This window comes from Barbus barbus (genome assembly GCF_936440315.1).
Source record: "Barbus barbus genome assembly, chromosome: 4".
Taxonomy (NCBI): domain Eukaryota; kingdom Metazoa; phylum Chordata; class Actinopteri; order Cypriniformes; family Cyprinidae; genus Barbus; species Barbus barbus.
This window is the reverse complement of record NC_136732.1, coordinates 2,633,192-2,653,075: the sequence shown is the minus strand read 5'-3', so window position 1 is coordinate 2,653,075 and position 19,884 is coordinate 2,633,192. Positions and strand designations below refer to the sequence as shown.

At 36.5% G+C, this 19,884-nt stretch overlaps 1 long non-coding RNA gene across 1 annotated transcript; it reads left to right on the top strand.

The window, feature by feature from the left end:
• Positions 1 to 11,032: 11,032 nt before the first annotated feature.
• Positions 11,033 to 13,755, top strand: LOC306867325. The gene is made up of 4 exons (XR_013784001.1): positions 11,033 to 11,180; positions 11,565 to 11,753; positions 11,859 to 11,902; positions 11,998 to 13,755. It is a non-coding gene; the product is annotated as an uncharacterized lncRNA (long non-coding RNA).
• The last annotated feature ends 6,129 nt before the right edge of the window (positions 13,756 to 19,884 follow it).

Sequence of the window (19,884 nt, the reverse complement as noted above, 5' to 3'; positions counted from 1 at the left end):
TATATGCAAATGTCAAAAGGCTAAAAGGGGTCTCTTAAGAGAAAGTCCCAATGACCATCAAGGATCATAAGCAGATGTTACAGCGCACATAAGCTTACACAGTGGTGTTTTGCCCTACTCCTCAACATCTGTGATTTCATTCTCCAAATCATCAGTGTCCATCCCTCCCTTCTACTCTGACATTCAACTCCAGCATTGCCTCTTTTTCAGATAACAGGGCTAACAGTTCACGTAAATGGTCAATGATCAGATCTTCATTGTTTATCTGTTTCAATGTCTTGCAAAAGTCTCATTTTGAAACTATACAGGTCTGTTTCTGAGTAGTCTTTCAAGTTGCTCTTGCATTTTTTTGCATATCCATTTTTGGATGTTTACTAGGTTTTGGCACCAGATGCATGATGCATCTAATTTGCTTAGCAGGAAATAATGAACACTGACAACATGAATTACAATCAAAAGAACTGTTTTACTGAAGTTTTGCAAAGTTGTACAGGGAAGCATTCAGTTTATCTGCACACACACTAACACACATGGTTCAGCACAGCATTATGGGCGATAGGGGTTATGCGCAACAGACTTTCGTATTCTGCTAACCAGGGGTGCATTTCCCAAAAGCATCGTTAGTTAACTATGGTCGTTAGTTCTATTGAACTCTATGGGTAACGACAGAACTTGTGACCATAGTTGTTTTTGGGATACGCACCCCAGGTCTCGTTGCTTCCAGTTCATGCTTTTTGCTTATGCCTCGTTAAATATGAAGCTGTTTTACAGTTTTTAACTGATTACCGTAAAAGTCCTTTGATATCGCCATAATTTAATACTGCTATTAATGCATTCTCCAACAAGCAGAAATCTATGAGACGTGTTTTCCCGGGTTTGGTCAGGATGTACACTTGTATGCTATGTTATTTGTTGCTGCTTGTTGCCATCAGTGGGCAACCAGGAGATACACAGGGCCCATGACCGATCCAAATAGACATTTCTTACCATATAGGATAATCAATATTTGTGATCAAGTTTTTACGTAGAAATACAGCCTAAATTTAATGATCACTTGAAATCGGAGTCAGAGCTAGAAATTGTAAGTCCTGATAAATTAAGTGAACTTTGCAGAAGCGCAAGTAAAAGACCGAATGCACATTATACCTTCGCCCACCAATTGAATTCCGTCATTGGGCCAATTTGGGTGGTTCCTTACAATAACACTGGCGAAACAGATTTAGCAAACGAGCAGTGAGCATTTGTGTTTGTGCTCTGGAGAGCGTATTTCCAACATGTTTACCTTGAGTAGGCCTAATGTAACCATTCACAGACATATGGTTAATTTCATGAATGCAAAATCAGAAGCATTAAAGTGCACTCACCGCTCAAAATACCGTTGATTTCGTCAACTCACGAATTCTTATATTATAACAAACAAAGTGTAAACATGATGAAAATAGGAGATTCATTGCGTAATGTGGAGAGATAAATTGAATTTAATGGAACTTAGTAAGATCCAAGGAATCGCGATAGCTAAGTTTAGTGACAGCTTAGTAAAGGGAGCGCTCTTTGTGCCTTAGCAATCGATGGGACAAAAATAGATCAAAATAGATTTGCATTAACTATAGAGCACCCTCTATTTTCAGAAGCAACCTCAGTGATTTGATAGCCTCCTGCCCAGCTGTTATTAAGGCTATCTGTTCCAAGTGGGCGATTTTTAACTTCTAATAAATTAACTTCTCAATAATTATGTCATGTAATTTGTGTGCTTAACTTAAATATAAAGCATTGTTTACTTTATCTATCACCCTGAAGAATGTCAATGGAAACAGCTAGAGGCTTCAGAACCTCAGTGTACTCATTTAGGAATGCAGACACTTGTGGATGAAGCCTTTGCACATCAAGCTTATCACAGATCGCCCTCAGCTTTTCTTCTGGGAGCCCTGCAAATTTTGTGATAGCCCTGAACTCTGAGTTCCATCTTGTGACTGATGGGGCAGTCAAATGCACACTTCTGTGGCCAATGAAGATCTATGTGCTTTATTCCAGATAGATGAGCATTTAGCCATGGCACATCTGTATAGCTTACGTGATGACCTATTTGATGCTGCTTTGTGATTTAATGTATGAGCAGCGCAGCGCTGATGCTGTGGAAGAAAAAACTGCTCTCCGTCTCCGTCTTCCTGAAGAAGACCACTGACATCCAAAAATCTCACTTCATCACTGCAATCATCTTCTCTTACACCTTCTTCTCTTTTACAAAATTACTTTCATTGTCAGTCACAGTGGCCTTGACTTCGTTTTGAATCCTGTATTCTGCATGGATTTCGTCTAGTTTTGCTCTCTCCAAATATCTGCAAAACAAAGACATTCATACAGGTTTGGAACTACTTGAGGGTGAGTAAAAGATGACAGAATTTTCATTTTTGGGTGAACTATCCCTTTAAACTGATCCTACTGTCATGAGTCCGGGCCATGCAGGTCTTCCTTTCACCAGCAGAGGTCACCATCTCCCGGACTCCATTCCCCTAACTCCACACACCTGTCACATATTACACCCCCAGCTGTTCCCCATTGTCATGGACTATTTATACACCACTTGCTCTGTCTGGGTGAAGTAGTTGTATTAATGGTATTGGTTTAGGTGTTGTCGATACATGCACTGTGCTGCCGTTTTATATATCCTGTTCCTGTTTTGTTTTGCCTTGTTGGCCTTTTTGTTTATTAAAATAGATCCTTACCTGCACTTGGACCCAGATTTTGTCTTTTCCACGGCGCTCTCTCAGCAATCCGTGACACCTACATGCATACCTCTGTGTTTCCTGGGAACTCAGATCTTGGGATGCTGGTCTGTCGTCCTTTTCCTGTCTGGAGAGAAGACATACATCTTTCATTTGCTTATAAAAACACAGACTAACTATACAATTTTCTTTGCTAACGTGCAGGTCAACCCACAGTACAAAACTATATTATAATAGAAGAACCATCAAGTGGGTGAAACCACTTTAATCAGTTAATTTACAAACCTAAATGTGGCTATTTCGTTGTGAAATCTCCGCCCACAGTTCTTCATACATGCCTCCAGGACCTGCAGAGACACATTCACATCATATCAGGCTCGTAATAAAGCAGCAATGGTGGACTAGCATTAAAATATTCCTCACCGTCAGCACTTGAAGGGCTTCCGATTCTTGAGAATGGATTTTGTGAACCAGGAGTCTCCGCTATCTGAGGACTACAAACACACGCACAGTTAGAGAATAGAATCTGTAGTTTTCGGTCATGTTGGATTACGAATATTTACCCTTTCAGCTCCTTATTGATCTGGTCACAAAACCTGATTATATATTCCCAGTCCTCCTACCTCCTCGGGTGTGTAGCTTTGTCTGTAGAAGTCAAACACTATAGTACGAACCAAACAATCGGCCCTGTTGAGCTCTGTGCCAGTGCATCACAGTGTGAGGGAAAATCGCCTTGGAACATAGCCTTGGTCAGCATAAAAACATTAAAAATCTTACCGAACCAAACTTTTGACTCTACATGTGAGTGAATAGATGACAAAATGTTCATTTTTGGGCAAAAGGTTCAACTCCCACTTTACGAGGCCATTTTTGACTCCTCAAGTACGTCAATCCAGTACACATACAGCTATCTTAGCTATCTACTGTAAGTGAGGAACCTTGGACTATTATTTTTAGTCAATTATATTTATATCAGAGTTTCCGCTAGAAAAAAATGGTGCCGGTCAAAGTGACCGGCAGAGGTTTCGTTTTCCGGACATTTTGGTGATGTGCCGGTCAAATATCGCCTCTTAATTAGTCAAGTTGAGGAAAACTGGAGGCAGGCTATGTAACTTAAAAAATGACATAATCAGGCCGTATAGAATGCAACGTTTATTAGCCTAACTTTCAAATAGACGGAAAAAAACAATTTGTTTTTACTATGGTTTCACATTCATAGTTTAACAAACCAATCCCCCTTCCCCACATAAAATATCTGAATAGTAGCCTATTGTTTTTACTCAAGCGAACTTAATTATACACTCTCAATATGTCTCATTTAACTGGTAACATTTAAATTGGCCACCGTGAAATGACTCCTTGACAAATTAACTGGAACAAACAAATGACTAGGCCTATAACACTGTCATTTTAGGCTACTTTTTACGCTGTTTTGCAGTGCTGAATTGTGCAGCTGCCGACTTAAAATCAAAACTTCCCAGAGTCTCTCCACAACTTGCAATGCGCATAAGCCGCGTAACCTTGTTCTCCGCAAGGCGACTTCGCTGCTTCGTCTTGATCCGATTCTGCAGCGAGAACCCCCTCTCTGCAGGAACACTCAGGGATTACACAGGCTATCTTGGCGAGCTTGGTCCACTCTGGATACATTTAGTTGAAATCACATATGAGGACTTCGCAGGCTGTGGAGAAATGCAATCCTCCATAGCCACGGAGCTCTGTCATGACAGCGAGGGCATCACGTCGCAGGCTTATGGCATCGATAAGAGGAGCGGTGTCCGCAGACTCAATGCTTGTAAAATGGCAAATAATCCTTCTGATCGCTGGTTCTGCATATTATTGAAGAGCATAAGATAATATAATATAGGTGAGAACGATATTAGAATTATAGGCCTACAAAAGAATGCTGCGCTTATTATAAATAGACGTCTCAGGGGCCATTCACATATCGCGCCTAAAAACGCGTGGAAAACGCTAGGCGCGCCGCTTTCTCTTTTTTTCCAAAGCGCTCGGGCGGTTGCGCTCCAGAGGCGTCTGTCGTTGCTAAACAACCATCAGCTGCGCTCTCCGTTACAACAAGGACATTTCAGCAATGGATTTCCAACACCGAAAAACACTTGCTGTAACTCTGTTACAAGATTTATTTACTAAGAAAAGTAAAAAACGCCGCAGTGTTTGGGTGCACCCCATACTTCAAAAACGCTGCTGAGGTTTCAAAGTAACGGAAAAGGTGAGGAAGCTGATTGGTTGGTTCTTGTCACATGACCTGCGGTGCGCTTGCGGCATTCTGAAAAGTTGAGATGTTTTTATCTCGATGCGGCGTGGACGCGCCTGGAAAAAACGAGCGCGTCGCACCGCAACCGCGTCGCTTCCATTATGAGCGTCTCCATTTGAAATAACGAACTTGAGCGCGCAAAAGACGCGATATGTGAGCGGCCCCTTAGGCGTGCGCTTTATTTTAAATGCAGCATGCGATGTTGTTTAATAACTTTCAAACGGTAGAGCCTGTTCCTTTATAACATAGCCAAAGGTCGGTGTATTTTTGTTTTATACATTTTAGGCTTATTCTCAAATTCAGATTGTGTTAGTGGTGCGAGATTATTAGGCCATTTTAATCGGACAATTTGACCGGAGAGATTTAATTTTGTCGGACATTTAATTTTTTTTCCGGCCAATGTCCGCCAATTACCGGACAACGGAAACCCTGATTTATATAGTTAATGAGTTGTCTTGGCATACTATTTATTAAAACTAATATAAACAAAAATGTAGTGTTGAGTGTATGGCTTTGTACAAATGTGACATAGGACAAGGAAACGCAAATACAGACAATGTCTGGATTCAAATAGATCTAGATTATTATTTTACTTACCCAACATTGGCTGTAGTGTATAATTGAACAATATAATTGAAATACAATAAAGGTGTGCTCTCTGGAAGTGAATGCATTAGAGGCACTGGCCGGACTCTCAAAAACCTCTCACATGACAAAAATCACACCATTGCTGCTTTTATAAAATTCACATCAAGCCCAATCAGGCATTTCTGCTAAACAGCCCAAAAACATGCAACATTAATGATTCAAATGTTTATGTTAAAGTGTGTAACATATGTTAATGAGGCAAACTGAAATAATGTCTAAGAACAACTACAGGGCTTTTGTCCATGCCTTAGGTCATTAGTCTGATCCATTAGATTTGATCCATTCGCATCTATTTATGTCAAGTGCAACTGGTCCATTCATTGAAAAACCGATAAAAAATGTTATGCTTCTATCAGATTCTTTGCGTAACTGTCCTCTGAAAGTTGGACTGAAAACACGTCCTTATTCTTGTCCAGTTCACTTTTTTTTTTCCCCACAAACAGTTCAGTATATTTCTGAAAGTTACTGGAAACCTTGCACGTTTTGTTTGTCTTTGTCAACAGAAAATAGAAATAAGCCGACTGCTTCATTTTGTCTTTTAGTTGAAGAAGAATGCGCTCATGTCTCTGCAATACATCACAATGTTGCTTGAGTTCAGGGTTGTTTCTTGACAATTCCTTAATGGTAATTATACGCCACAAGACATGAGTAAGCCAATTGGTGTGAGTAAAACATGCCTTAAATGGTATATTTAGCAGTATTTCTATGACTGCAGTTTGACATTGACCAAGATGGCCAGCCAATGCAAGAAACTTATCAAGACTATCTGGCTTGATGGGATCATTGTTGTCTCTTTCCTGTATTTTGGTGCAATAGTACCTGGCAAGGAGCTGAAATATCGCTTCTTTTTCTCTGAGGCAGTCTGCTGCATTGAGTAGAACAGTCTTTTCCATCCCTGGGGTATCCTTCATTATTTTCATAAATGACGGAAATAAAAAAAATTACAGAACTAGTCTATAAGACTTTAAACTATTTAATTATTTCAAAAATGGGAGAAAGAAGGCAGAATATAGACGCATAATAAGCACATACTGTAAATGTGAATTGAAAATGTGTCTAACGTATGCTATTTCCAGCTTGACTGTGTTTTAACCCTTTGTTTTAAGCATTGTCTCATTACCAGAAAAACCAAAATGAAGCTCATTTACCCGTGTATTATATTGCAGGACTTGATGTGTAGAGGAAATATATTGAAGGAGGAAAAGAATTTCAGTAAATATTATTCTACTGTAAACATATAGGTAAATGAGAATTAATTAGTTAAAGGTTAGTTTTAGAAGGCAATGAAATTAAAGCTGCAGTCCGTAACTTTTTTGTGTTCAAAATGTATATAATAAGCACCATGAATCCATTTTCCAAACGGTGTTTTTGGCTTGTCCTGAATCACTACGTTACACACATAAGTGTTTATATTTGGACTGAACCTGCGTGATTCGTCATAGAGTTCCCACACAGTTCTGTTTATTAACCACTAGAGTGCCAAAAGTTAGGACTGCAGCTTTAAGAAAATCAAGTTTCTGATGTGTGTCACTACTATTTGGGTATATAACTGCAAAATTCTAACACAGCTGTATGTATAGTTTTAATAGTTTTGTCTACAGATATGGCTAATCAGTAAATGAGTTCTGAAGGATGAGATTATAAAAAAAACAAAGGTCAAAGAATATGACGAGCTTGTGCACTTCCTGAATTCAGAGAGATTGTCAGCTGTTACTCAGAGACAAAAATAAATGATAAGGAACAAGTTTGAATCCTTGAAGCTCTCCAGAAGCAGGCAGTGTTGGGTGTTTACACTCAAATATTTAGTAAAACAGCAATGTTCACTGAACAGATCTTTGTAACTGATCTATTTTCATTGGTTAAGTGAATATAAAACAGTAGTTAGACATTTTCTAATATGTGTTTCATATTGTCATGTTGTTCACCGAGGCTGAAGTTTCTTCATATTGCATTTTTGAGTATTATCTGCCCAAACACGGCAATACAGCGTGGGTTGTAAAAAGAAAGCAATCTTGAGAAAAACGTTCTGACACATGGAAACGACTATTTCCTCAGGAAATGGCAATAAGTAGCAGAAACGCCGCCATGTCTCTTTAACACAGCATTATCTTTACATTTTAGAACATTGGTAACTAAAGTTAGTGAGTCTAGTCTAAAGTTGTGAAACATTTGATACCATTTACTTTCATTTACAGTACTTCAGAACCTTTTTAAATCAGCCCTATCTTACCCTTTCCTATGCTGTAAAATGCATGTAATTCAGTGTAATATTTGATGAGACAAAAAAAAAAAAAAGAATCGGTCAAAGAATGAAGAATTGGTCAAATGTCAAGTTATCTTGTCTTCTCCGGTCTCATTCAGCACATTGCCAAAATCCGAATTTGATATAAAAGATATGAAGGGTGCCCAAATTTTCTCAAAATTAGAAAGTTTACCTTTTAACATATAAGTTATCTTTTCCATTGCTAAACAGAAAGACGTGTTATTGATCCACTGTACAATAGACGGCCTTTCCACTTTCTTCCAGTACAGAGCAATCAGACTGGAAGAAAGCCAATTTAGATTCTGATGATTCTTTGGAGTAAGATTCTAACATTTTATAAAACCGATATTAGGCCTTTAGATTGGGCAGGTTTTGTAAGCTTTGCCCCTTGATAAGAAGAAATATAGCTCCTAAATTGAAGGAAATGGTTTTGGGGAATATCAAATTCCGCTACAATTTCTGTAAAGGACATTAGATCATTGTCCTTATAGAAATCCTCAATTGCAGCCCTCTATCAAACCACATCTTAAACCCTGGGTCAGATCTGGCTGGTTTGAAACACTTGTTTCCCCATATTGGGGTAAAACATGATAAAGTATTACAATGACCTAAATATTTATATACATCACACCAGACGTTAATTGTATTAATGAGGATAGGGTTAAAAGATACGGTATCTTTGTCTTTTCTGAGAGATTTAATACCTGACGAATAAAGATTAAGGGGTAGTTTTGACTTTATAAAGAAAGATTCAATGTCCAACCAAGATTTAGAAGATTGAGAAGAGCAATAAAATAAAGTAGATGGTAACTGTGCTGCCCAGTGGTACCACTGTAGATTTGGAAATTGGAGACCACCCCTATTATAAGGCAAGTATAATAATGATAACCGAACACGAGCTCTTTTATTATTCCAGATGAAATCAGTGAATAATCTCTGCAGTGTTGTAAAAAAGGAAGATGGAGGGCAGAGAGGAATATTTTAAAATAGATATAATATTGTATTTACACGTCCAATTAGAGATATAGGTAGATTTCTCCATCTTTCAATAAATTTAGAGGTTGGTAATTAACTGAAGATATTTGATCTATATTAGCCGTTATTTTAATTCCTAAACAAAGGAATCTACCACATTAAATGGTGTTACAGCTTGTATTTTGATTTAAATCCTACGTGGCGCCTCATAAGAGAGAGTACAGAAAAATTACGCCTGTAATTTCAAAGTGAAGGCTAATAATGAACCCTACTCTTAAAAGCACTCATTTATTTCCTTCTTGGACAACCAACCAATCACAGTCTTCAAAAGACCGTGTCACAGCTAGCAATGACCCAGCCTTGCCGCCTCACTAAGATAAAAGTTTTTGTCTTTTCCTCGCTCAGAGTTGCTCTCAGATTGGTCCTGAATCACTTTTAAGCTAAGACTCCTAGTTAGAAATGTTTAAGCTAAATTAGGAGCTCTCTAAAAGGATTCTTAGAATCTTTAGGAATACAGGCCCAGGTCTTTTCAGGAAAAAATGCATGAGGTGACCAGGTGTAAATAGTCCCTTAGTGACTCTATTTGCATTTGGCATGAACATCTGTTCTGGGTGACGCCATCACAAATGGTCAAAACAGACAAACTCGATGCATACTAATATTGAATCATTGGACCGCATGAGCTAGGAGCACACAGGGCCTTAGATTAAAGGACACAGACTCAAACTGATTAGGAGTGATTATGTCTGCAGCTGGATCTACTTTGTTCCTGTAGATAGGCAGCAGGCTCTCAGGAACATACTACAAACAAAACCCGAACGTGTTTAGATACAAAAGCAAATCCTTAAACTATTTAACCACATCTTAAGTGTTTCTGATGAATAATGGGTTACATTTTTGAATAGAAAAATAAGATGCAAATGATGACGGGAAATAATTTGATCATTTTAGATATGATAAAATTACTACACACTACTGTGAGCATCAGAGATACACTGCTTATATGTGAATTGGCATCAATCCAGTATACAAATCTAGACAGGTGGAGCTAGGGGAAGTGGAGGGATTCAGAGGAACCAGCTTACAGCAAACACTGAACTACAATATTCAAACAATCTTATTGACTGTAGAGCCAACAGAGACCGGTCAACTTGTGCCATGTGGTTAATAGTGTAATAGCTAGCAGACTGACTTGCTCATCTAGAGGTTTAAAAATTAACTGCAAATTCAATGCATTAGCTAGTATGAAATAATATATGGGAAATATTTATATATTAATGTTTTGTTTGTTAATAAAAAAATACAGTTGTTCATTGTTTTTCATGTTAGCTAATGTTAACAAAATGAGATCTAAACATTGTAATATGTTACTGCTTTATTATATACACACCATACACCAGGCTCTTCAGCTCCTGTACAATGTCCACCACTGGACCCAAAAGGGATCATCTCTAGTGTACCCTGAAACAAAGAATCTGGATCAGATCAAGCAGTGTTGGACATAGCTTCGAAGGGCAGGGTTTTATATAATCATGCCTAATCTAATCATAGTTATAAAGAGTCATGTCACTTTTAATAATTTTGGACATACATAATCCTATTTAAGAGAATCAGAGATCTGCAGCTGAATGAGGATCATAATGTGCACCGTGTATAAAGTTACTGTTGAGTTTGTTGGTTGTCTGTGGTTTCGATGCACAGTTCAGTTTGATATCAGACTCCAGCAGCACTGCTGATCTAAACTGAGGCTGATCACGGGGGAAAACAACTATAGCTTATTTACAGAGTACTGCATTATAAACTGTTCTGATCTGACCAAATCATATTCACACAATATGATTACAAATGCAAATTGACCATGAGTGGACAACTGAACACACTCACTGAATTAAACATGCAATGTCTTGTGAAAACATTATAGCATGTACTGTTTACAATTATATTGTGCCAACATAAGTGTGAACTTAATTTCAATCATTTGTGTATCAAATTAATTTATCAGCACAGCCACTGTCTAATATATCAGTATTTTCTATCAGTTACTGTTAAACACATTGGTCAACCACCAACAGAAAAATATGGATATTATATCCTGATGGCAGCAGGGTGGAGCAGCATTTCTGCAAAATGCAAAAGCTGGTTGTAGATGATAAGCAAATGTACTATGACATCGTGTAAACAACTCAGGCCAGTGCAGCTCAGCTCAGAAGAGACGCTGCTGTGTGTGTTTCACTGCGAGAGCTGATTATGACCAGCTTCAGCGCTGGAGTGAATATGGACCCTCTTCAGCTCATCCAAGGTGATCAAAACAACTTTATCTTTCAGTTCAAAACATCTTCTCTTTTAAAACCTGAACAAGTTTGTATGATGCTATTTTATTTCAATGCAACAGGAATGTAAATTTGCATTAAACAATTCGCTGCCTTGGAATAATTATGAGGTTCTATCTGCGTTCTGAGCAGGTTTGAGATATATTGAGCTTCAAAGCTTTTGCATTCCATAGACTTTTGTAGATAGAACCCGTTTTCTTTTCTAAAAAAAAAAGGCTCAAAATGCTTACAAAAGAAACATCACAGAATAAGAATATGTGAATAACTCCATTTTGACAAAAATGTCAGGTGATGAATTATTAACAAATGCCAAACTTTAATTCTGAATTGCATTTCAACATTTTTTACCACAGATATAATGCAAAAACAGAATGACGAGAAATAAATGCATGGCAGATGAGCTGTAGAGCGTCACAAACCGCAGGAGAATTAAACATTAAAAATGACTAAGAAAGAGGACGAGAGACAATCTAATGAACCAGGAGAGAAACAGACACTGAGACGAGTCCGACGGAACAGCATTAATAGTGGAACACCAAACTGTGAGTCTTTATGATGTTTCAAATCATATTTCATCATCAGCTCCGTTTCATCTTTCCTTCTTTAACCGATTAAAGGTTTATCGATACCTGTTTGTGATTTCATAGTTTGTCATGATTCAGAAAGACCAGAGGAGACACTCGCAGATGAGGTGAGATATTTACTGATTATATGCAGATGAAGAAAATGTAGAACTGATGCAGAAATCTGCTGTTATATTGAGAGTTGTGTGTGTTTTCTCTTTAGAAAGCTGAGGTTCCTTTCATCTAAACCAGCAGAAAACTCTTCATCGTGTTCAGTCACTGAATCAAGTGGTGTATAGCCTACTCTTTATTGTTTTTATTTTATTGCATTGTTACACATATTCATAATAATATAATAAAAAAAAAAATGGTAGAAGATTTCTTCCAAAAATATTATATTTAGAGGGCAAAAAGGTGTTAAGAAGGGCAATGTGCAAAGACAAAATGTTATAGCATCAGTGTCATAACAGATAAACTTTATTTCTAAAGTTAGAGCACACCTGGCTGATTCCTTATAATATATATTATAATAAGTAAGCTCATAGTTGACTTAAAGATTTGTACACATCTAGTTTTGTAAGCTATTCATGTATATTAACATGCATAAGTATACTAAACTATACAAAAATGTAATTATGCAAAAAATATTTAAGAACAATAAAAATATACAAAAAACTAAATTATACAAAAAATTATAACCATAAAAAAATAGAAAAATTAAATCGATACAAAAAAATATTAAAGAACAAAATAAAAATATATATAAAAAATAAAATTATACAAAAACATAAACAAAATTATTTTAAAAAGAATGCAAAAAATAAATATAACCAAAAATAATAATGAAAGATAAAAAAACATACAAAAATATTTTAAAAAGAAGAAAATACAAAACAAATGATACAAAAAATATAACCAAAAATATAGCTGCGAGCAGCGATGACGGGCCCAAGCCGTCAGCATACGCCACCCCGGTGGCATCGATAAAACGGTGCCCAGCAAGCACAAGCATCACAGTAACCCTCTGGCAGTTTGGTTTTAAGGGATACGGCAATTAAAGGGTTAATCCAAACCATCAACTCTGTGAAACACACACACACAGAACAACATATAAAACTTTAAATTCTGTGAAAATATATTTTTCATTGGTAGTTGATGTTAGTTAATGCATTTACTAATGCTAACAAATGAGAAATTATTATAGTTACCAAAGGTTTTAATGATTTATTTTTCCATTAACTAACATGAATAATTTTTTCTAACACAAATGAATAAAGTAAAAAATATATTGTTAATATTTAATGTTATTTGTGCATTCACCAATGTTAAAAAACAACATTATTTAACTGTTGTTAGTTAACATCATTAATAAATATATACCATTTAATGTTGATCAAAATCAATTCCAAAATGTGTTAATATATTATTACATTTTAAAGTTTTATCTTTTGAACATGACTATTTTTCTAATATTAAAAATATTTTGTTCATTGTTAGTTCATTGTAAGTTCATACTATCAATGAAGAATTAACATGCTGTAAAAAATATATTTTTCATTGTTAGTTCATGTTAATTAATGCATTCCCTACTGTTAACAAATGAGACTCAATTATAAAGTGTTATCAAAACCTTTAATGCTTTATAAGCATTTTTTAAGGATTTTATTGAGAAGTTTAAACAGACCCTCTCTCTCTCTCTCTTTCTCTCTCTCTCTCTCTCTCTCCCCCTCCACACTCACTGAACTCACACAGTCAGTCACCCACCGCACACATTAGGAGCGCAGTGACAGCAGATCTCTGATAGTTTTAATTTTCTGCTCTCCATAGTGTATTGTAAATTCATGAAATTAATCACATATCCTCAGACTGTCTTGTTCTGTGTATGTAATTTTTTATGAAGTGTTTGGAAGCTGCTCTTTAAAGATAAAAAAAAAAAGTGTTCTTTTTTACTGTGACTTTAATAAATTGCCATTAAATCACCGTTCAAGATATCCTAAATCGGTCCGCAATGAAGCATCTTCAGTATCTTGGAAGCATGTGAAAAAATGTTTGGTGTGAATTTTTGGTTTCTGCTTGAAGGAGTATGAATTTGTTTACAGCCCGTTAAAAAAAAAAAAAAACGCATTAAAAAAAAATAGCCGATTTCCTGTTGGTCGTAGCTAATGACTGTAAATTAGAAAGTTGTCCGGATTAATAAGAACAATTTATGTACCGAGTTTGGTGTCTGTAGCTATCATTATATATATATATATATAATCATTAATAATTATATACCATTTAATGTTGATCAATATTAATCCAAAATGTGTTTATATATTATTAAATTTTAAAGTTTATCGTTTGAACATGACTATTTTTCTAACATTAAAAAGATTAATAAATGCTTTAAAAAAATTGTTCTTTGTTAGTTCATACTATCATGGAAGAATTAACATGCTGTAAAAATATATTTTTCATTGTTAGTTCACGTTAATTAATGCATTTCCTAATGTTAAGAATTGAGACCTTATTATAAAGTGTTATCAAAATCTTTAATGATTTATAAGCATTTTTTAAAGATTTTAAAAAAACAGACCCTCTCTCTCTTTCTCTCTCTCACCCACTGCCTCAATCCACACAGTCACTCACACAGTCACTCACACCCCACCCCCACCCCTCACTCAGCTGCAGGCTGACAGGGAGCTCTAACTCAAAAGCAGCTCTGATAGTTTTTTAATTTTCTCCTCTGCATAGTGTATTGTAAATTCATGAAATTAATCACATATCCTCAGACTGTATTGTTCTGTGTATGTAATTTTTTATGAAGTGTTTGGAAGCTGCTCTTAAAAGATAAAAAAAAAAAAAAATTATCTTTTTTACTGTAAATTTAATAAATTGCCATTAAATCATCGTTCAAGATATCCTAAATCCGTCCGCAATTTAGCATCTTCAGTATTTTGGCATCATGATAAAAAATGTTTGGTGTGATTTCCGTGTTTCTGTTTGGAGGAGTATTAATTTGTTTACAGGCCGTTTTTAAAAAAAACCCACATTAAAATAAATATAGCCGACTTCCTGTTGGTCGTAGCTAATGACTGTAAATTAAAAAGTTGTCCGGATTAATTAGAACAATTTATGTACCGAGTTTGGTGTCTGTAACTAAAACTAACCCCCTCATTTTTGACAAAAGGTGGCGCTATAGAGTGTCTCTTCCACGCCCGTTTATGAGCTTTTTCCAGTGTCTAACTATCATTAATACTCATATGTGTGTTGAGTTTCATGACATTCTAAACATGTTATCTGCCTCAAAATCACCAGAAACGAATTTTCAACTTTGACACGTTGCCATGGCAACATAATTTTAGATATCAATATTCCCTTCACAGTTTTACATCGGCCGTGTTTTGACATTATTCTGGTGAAGTTTGAAGCAAATCGAGGTAAAAGAAGATGCTGAATTCAAAGCATTTTGAAAACGACACACTTCCTGCAGCCAGTTGGTGGCGCTATAACTTTCAGTCATAATAGTCACATCTATCCGATCGGCATCATACAACGAACAAATCACTGAAGTTTGATCTACATCATACAATGTATGTGGACGTTATTAGGCATTTCCTGGGTCTCATTTTTCGCCATAAATTCATCGCCTCGCCACGGGCAAACCGTTCGACATATCAAAAATATCTTCGCAATTTAGCGTCCCCAATGTCTTGAGATCATGTTCACCGAGTTTGGTGGCAATCGTATGGAAATCCTCAGAGGAGTATATCAAATTCCAGAGCATGCGCTTTTTAAACAGCCCTGAATAGCCGACTTCCTGTTGGGCGGAGCCTAAGACATGCTGCACGGAAGTTGTTCAGCTCAATGAGTTCTATATGTGTACCGAGTTTCATATGAATACGTGCAAGTATGTGTGAGCTATACATCAAGTTTTCTGACAATTTTCCAGGGGGCGCCGTAGAGCCCCTGTGCCACGCCCGGGTCCCAGCCTCAGCGGCGTCCTAATGGCCGCAGGTTCCAATGTGCGTGCCGATTTTCGAGAGTTTTCGGGCACGTTAAGGCCCCCAAAAGTGCCCGGATGATTGAAATAAAAAAAAATAAAAAAAAATATAGCTGCGAGCAGCGATGACGGGCCCAAGCCGTCAGCATACGCCACCCCGGTGGCATCGATAAAACGGTGCCCAGCGAGCACACACATTACAGTAACCCTCTGGCAGTTTGGTTTTAAGGGATACGGCAATTAAAGGGTTAATCCAAACCATCAACTCTGTGAAACACACACACACAGAACAACATATAAAACTTTAAATTCTGTGAAAATATATTTTTCATTGGTAGTTGATGTTAGTTAATGCATTTACTAATGCTAACAAATGAGAAATTATTATAGTTACCAAAGGTTTTAATGATTTATAAGCATTTTTTAATGATTTATTTTTCCATTAACTAACATGAATAATTTATTCTAACACAAATGAATAAAGTAAAACATATATTGTTAATATTTAATGTTATTTGTGAATTAACCAATGTTAAAAACAACATTATTTAACTGTTGTTAATTTACATCATTAATAAATATATACCATTTAATGTTGAAATCAATGTTTTAATGTTTAAAATCAATTCCAAAATGTGTTAATATATTAAATTTTAAAGTTTTATCTTTTGAACATGACTATTTTTCTAATATTAAAAATATTTTGTTCATTGTTAGTTCATTGTAAGTTCATACTATCAATGAAGAATTAACATGCTTTAAAAAATATATTTTTCATTGTTAGTTCATGTTAATTAATGCATTCCCTACTGTTAACAAATGAGACTTAATTATAAAGTGTTATCAAAACCTTTAATGCTTTATAAGCATTTTTTAAAGATTTAAAAAAAACAGACCCTCTCTCTCTTTCTCTCTCTCACCCAGCTCCTCAATCCACACAGTCACTCACACCCCACCCCACCCCCACCCCCTCACTCAGCTGCAGGCTGACAGGGAACTCTCACTCATAGAAGCATTGTAACAACTGTCTGATAGTTTTTAAATTTTCTCCTAAGCATAGTGTATTGTAAATTCATGAAATTAATCACATATCGTCAGACTGTATTGTTCTGTGTATGTAATTTTTTATGAAGTGTTTGGAAGCTGCTCTTAAAAGATAAAAAAAAAAAAAAAAATCTCTTTTTTACTGTAACTTTAATAAATTGCCATTAAATCATCGTTCAAGATATCCTAAATCCGTCCGCAATTTAGCATCTTCAGTATTTTGGCATCATGAGAAAAAATGTTTGGTGTGATTTACGTGTTTCTGCTTTGAGGAGTATGAATTTGTTTACAGCCCGTTTTAAAAAAAAACCCACATTAAAATAAATATAGCCGACGTCCTGTTGGTCGTAGCTAATGACTGTAAATTAGAAAGTTGTCCGGATTAATAAGAACAATTTATGTACCGAGTTTGGTGTCTGTAGCTAAAACTAACCCCCCCATTTTTGACAAAAGGTGGCGCTATAGAGTGTCTCTTCCACGCCCGTTTATGAGCTTTTTCCAGTGTCTAACTATCATTAAAATGGATATGTGTGTTGAGTTTCATGACATTCTAAACATGTTATCTGCCTCAAAATCACCAGAAACGAATTGTCAACTTTGACACGTTGCCATGGCAACATAATTTTAGATATCAATATTCCCTTCACAGTTTTACATCGGCCGTGTTTTGACATTATTCTGGTGAAGTTTGAAGCAAATCGAGTAAAAATAAGATGCTGAATTCAAATCATTTTGAAAACGACACACTTCCTGCAGCCAGTTGGTGGCGCTATAACTTTCAGTCATAATAGTCACATCTATCCGATCGGCATCACACAACGAACAAACCACTGGAGTTTGATCTACATCATACAATGTATGTTGACGTTATTAGGCATTTCCTGGGTCTCATTTTTCGCCATAACTTCATCGCCTCGCCACGGGCAAACCGTTCGACATATCAAAAATATCTTCGCAATTTAGCGTCCCCAATGTCTTGAGATCATGTTCACCGAGTTTGGTGGCAATCGTATGGAAATCCTCAGAGGAGTATATCAAATTCCAGAGCATGCGCTTTTTAAACATCCCTGAATAGCCGACTTCCTGTTGGGCGGAGCCTAAGACATGCAGCGTGAAAGTTGTTCAGCTCAATGAGTTCTATATGTGTACCGAGTTTCATATGAATACGTGCAAGTATGTGTGAGCTATACATCAAGCTTTCTGACAATTTTCCAGGGGGCGCCGTAGAGCCCCTGTGCCACGCCCGGGTCCCAGCCTCAGCGGCGTCCTAATGGCCGCAGGTTCCAATGTGCGTGCCAATTTTCGAGAGTTTTCGGGCACGTTAAGGCCCCCAAAAGTGCCCGGATGATTGAAATAAAAAAAAAAATAAAAAAAAATAATAATCCTTAGAAGAACAATAGGGCCCTGCGCCTTACTGGCTTGGGCCCTAATAATAATCCTTAGAAGAACAATAGGGCCCTGCGCCTTACTGGCTTGGGCCCTAAAAATAATAATCCTTAGAAGAACAATAGGGCCCTGCGCCTTACTGGCTTGGGCCCTAAATATATAAAAATGTAACCAAATATATATTTTTAAAAAGAAAAAAATGCATATGCAAAACATAAATGATACAAAAATATAACTAAAAATATTTTTTAAATTATCACCAGCTGATATCACCAGTTTATTAGGGTCAAAAAGAAATGAGGATAATAGCTGAAACATCCTTGTACATCTCTTTCATGCTGAAAACATGTTTTCTGTAAGGGGTAGGTTCGTGTGTAGGGTGATGGAAAATAAGTTTGTACAGTATAAAAGCCATTACGCGGGTGTGTGTGTGTGAGTGTGTGTGTGTGTGTGTTCATTGTCTAAAGCAGGGCTTATTTACAATGTTTATTTGTTTGTCTTGTCATATCATGTTATATACTTTGATTTCTTTCAAACTATATTGTTCAACACAATGGTCAACCATTGTTGTTTTATTGTGCATTATAAATAAAATGAACTGAACTAAAGCATGTTTCTGTGCACATTTGTATGAGGTGGATGCTGTAAAGCCATTAACACGAGCACACAGAGGATACTGTCGTCCACTGTCAGTTAGACCCCACAATCACCTTCACTGTTAGAAGTGTTCACTGTTCCAACGCCAATGTGGGTTATGCACAACCCAAAGATGACCTTAGCTTATTAGAAAGAAGACAAAAGGAAGGATCATACGAGACAGAGGTATATGATGTAAGGGAATATATGGGGTCACGGTATGGAGAATATATACACATTTACACAGATGCTTCAGAAGATCCAAAAACAGGTCGTGTGGGCTCTGCTTTCATAACACCAACGTGAATAAGAGCAGTAGAATATCAGATTGTTTATCAGTGTTTACTGGAGAGATGTTTGCAATAATTATGGCAATAAGGCGGATTAGTGAAGTTAAAGTACTCAAGATAGCAATATGTTCAGCTCTAATAAGTTTGAATGAACAGAAGTCAAAAACAAGACAAGATATGATAATAGAGATTATTCAAGAGTTACAGTCACTTAAGAAACTCAGTATAAAAGTTCAGTTTTTGTGGGTACCGGCTCACATTGGGTTGAAAGGTAATGAAGAGGCAGATGGCTTAGCTAAAAAGGCCATAGAGCAAGAAACAGCTGATATTGGAATATATCAAAAAGAATATATGGAAATTATGGTAGCAGTTATGGGACAAAGATACCAAAGGTAGGCATTTGAATCATATTCAGTCATCAGTGGGTAAGGGAAGAGTATCAGGATGGAGCAGAGGGGAGGAAAACATGATTACAAGGTTACGATTGGGGCATACGAGGTTGAACAATACAATGCATTAATAAATAAACATCCAACAGGGTTATGTGAGGTTAATGAAACAGTCGAACATGTTATAATGTACTGCAGGAAGTATACAGCTGAAAGAAAGGAGTTGAAAGAGGAGAATAAGGGTGAACAGTTTACAATTTAAGAATTTATTAAATCCGGAAAGAAATATCAAATCATTATTGTTGCAATATCTAGGAAGAACGGGTCTGAACAAGCGAGTGTAAGTGTTAATAAATTTTATTTTACTTTCTCTTTTCTCCTTC